Raw genomic sequence first — 2,766 nt, 5'->3', positions numbered from 1 at the left:
ATTAAGTTTATTTCAAAAAATATAACTATCTTTTCTTTTATTCTTATTATTTTTAGTGAAGCATGTATTTTATTTTCTCTCTTCTTATATATATATATATATAATATAATGAGCCACATAAAATAATTAATAAGATAATATTAGTTACAGTTTAAACCCCATAAAATTTTTCCTTGAAACTTTGACTCTTGGTCCATTTCTTGCAATCGAAGAGTAGCAATGATGATGCCCTGAGCCAATTGGAAATTTAGAAGATTTTGTTGGTGTGGTACCATGGTGGTGGAGGGCATCAGCCTGAACCAATCATATGAAACAATATATTTTAGATAGTAGAGTAGATTATGAACCTGCGACATGATGCGGGACTTGTGAAGGTTTTTTTAATGGAAAAAAATATTCAGATGTTATTAATATTTTTTAATAAAAAATTAAATTATTTATAAATTAATATAATGTAATTTAGTTGATTTTATGGGTTAAAAAACAATTTATATAACCCGTAAAAATATAGTTTGATTAAAGTAATTTTAAGATGACATCTTTTTAATAATATTGAGATAATAATATATTAGATTGACCTGATTTAACCCAGGTTAACTTGTCAAATTCACAACTTAGGTTATGAGATTATGATATTTCCATATAAAGCAAATCAAAATAAATTATGAAATCTAACTCTCAATCAATCTAATGTTGAAGGATAAAAATAAAAAAAAATCAATTAAAAAAGGACTTAATAAGGGACCCAAGTCAACTTGTCAAAACTGTGACCCGGATCATAAAATCAACATAACCCCATGAAAAGTAAATTAAAGTAAATTATGATTTTCAATTCCCAATTAGCCTAATGCAGAGGATGAGATTAAAAAAAAAATCAAATAAAAAAAGAACTTGATTTAACTAGGGTTAACTATACCAAAATTCAAGAATCTCGATCGTGAGACCAAGATATCCGCCAATAAAATAAATTAAAATAGATTATGAAAGTCAATTCTCAACCAACTCAGTGTTGAATGATAAAATTGAAAAAAAAATCAATTAGAAAGAATAAAAAAAACTTGAATCAACTCGGGTTAACCCATTAAGTAATATTCCCAGGTCATGAGACCAAAATAATATAATACAAAGTAAACAAAACAAATTATTAAGTCTAATTATCAATCAACCTAATATTAAATGATGAAAATAAAAAAAATCAAGAAAAAAAAATCTGAATCAACTAAGTTAACTTGCTACACCTATAATTTGTTTCATGAGAGTTTGCTAATTCAATAAAAAACAAATGTAATATAAATATATGAAATTTAATGAAAAAATCAATTGAAAAAAGTAAAGAAAACAAAATCATTATTCTAATGTATAATGCTTTATGAAGAGGGTACAGTAAAACCTCCTTCGTTTTTAGTTTATAACTAGTATATTTACCTGCGCTCCATTGTAGATTATACTATTTTTTTTTTATATTAAAAAAAAAGGTGTTAAGAGTATAAAGATTTTATTGGTAGAATCATAAAATCTAATCAAGCAGTTTGATTTTGATATATATCAATTCAACTCCTTATCTAGTTCGAGTTTTGAATTAAACTTTGTGGAACCAAAATGAATTATTCAATTTAATGAGTTCAAAAATAACTTGGATGAGCAACACACATACACAAGAGGCGATGCTAAATTAATTAATTAATAGCTAATACTATTTAACTTTTTTTTAAAATAAAAACACTTAACATTATAATTGTTGTTGGAATCCACAATGTTAATAGTTGTTAAAAATAATATTTTTCATTTAATTTTTATCAATAAAATTAATGAATTAATTTAAATTGTTCATACATTGCTGTGGTGTGGTATCTTTCTTTGTTTGTATGCTTTTTTTTTACCCATTTATATTGACTTTTCACATGCAATGAACATGGTTACATATTTAATAATTATTATGTGCTAATTATTGTATTTTAGTATGTTAAATTTTTATTAAACTACAAAAATTGAGTTTTCTCTCCTAGTCAAAGAAGAAATTGAAGTGCAGGGAGCTTTTTTTTAACTGGAGACATATATGTCAATTGTTACGAAAAAACAAATCAAATTAAACTTGGTTCAATTCTTCCCTAAAAAAAAAAGGTGAAATAATGGTTCAAATCTCATGTATAACATATATATATATATATATATATACACACACACACACGTAAAAATATCATTTATTTATCTTTATAAATCATTAACTTGAGTCATAGATCTCATTTTAATTGATAATCGAGTAAAACTATTTGAAACATATAGAAAATATATTCCAAGGACATCTTAGAGTAGAGTTTTTTTTTCCTTTTAAATTTAGCATATTAAAAACAAAAATACGACTAATAATATCTTCAACTCATATATAATATGTATCATTAGTGAATTTATATTATGACTTGAAATAAATTCCAATAAAAAACAAAAATAAATAAATAAATAAATAATTTTGAAATAACCTAAAATCTTAATAATGATATAATTGATATAATAAAAAATATTTTAATAAAAGAAATTAAATAATATAAAAAAATGATGAATAATAATTGAAGTTAAAGATCTTTTTTTTCCCTCTCATCTCTTCTTTCTTTGTATTATAATTTGTGCCAACTCATTTTATAATTTAAAAGAGTTTGTAGTGATATAGGGACTTGTAATTATATATATCATTTATAAATTTTTAAACAATATTATTTTAAAAAAATTTAACCATATAATATTTTGCAAATTTATTTTTTTATTATGCTA

This window comes from Populus euphratica, unplaced genomic scaffold (assembly GCF_000495115.2).
Source record: "Populus euphratica unplaced genomic scaffold, PopEup_1.0 scaffold507.1, whole genome shotgun sequence".
Taxonomy (NCBI): Eukaryota; Viridiplantae; Streptophyta; class Magnoliopsida; order Malpighiales; family Salicaceae; genus Populus; species Populus euphratica.
Note: the sequence above shows the minus strand (reverse complement) of the source record.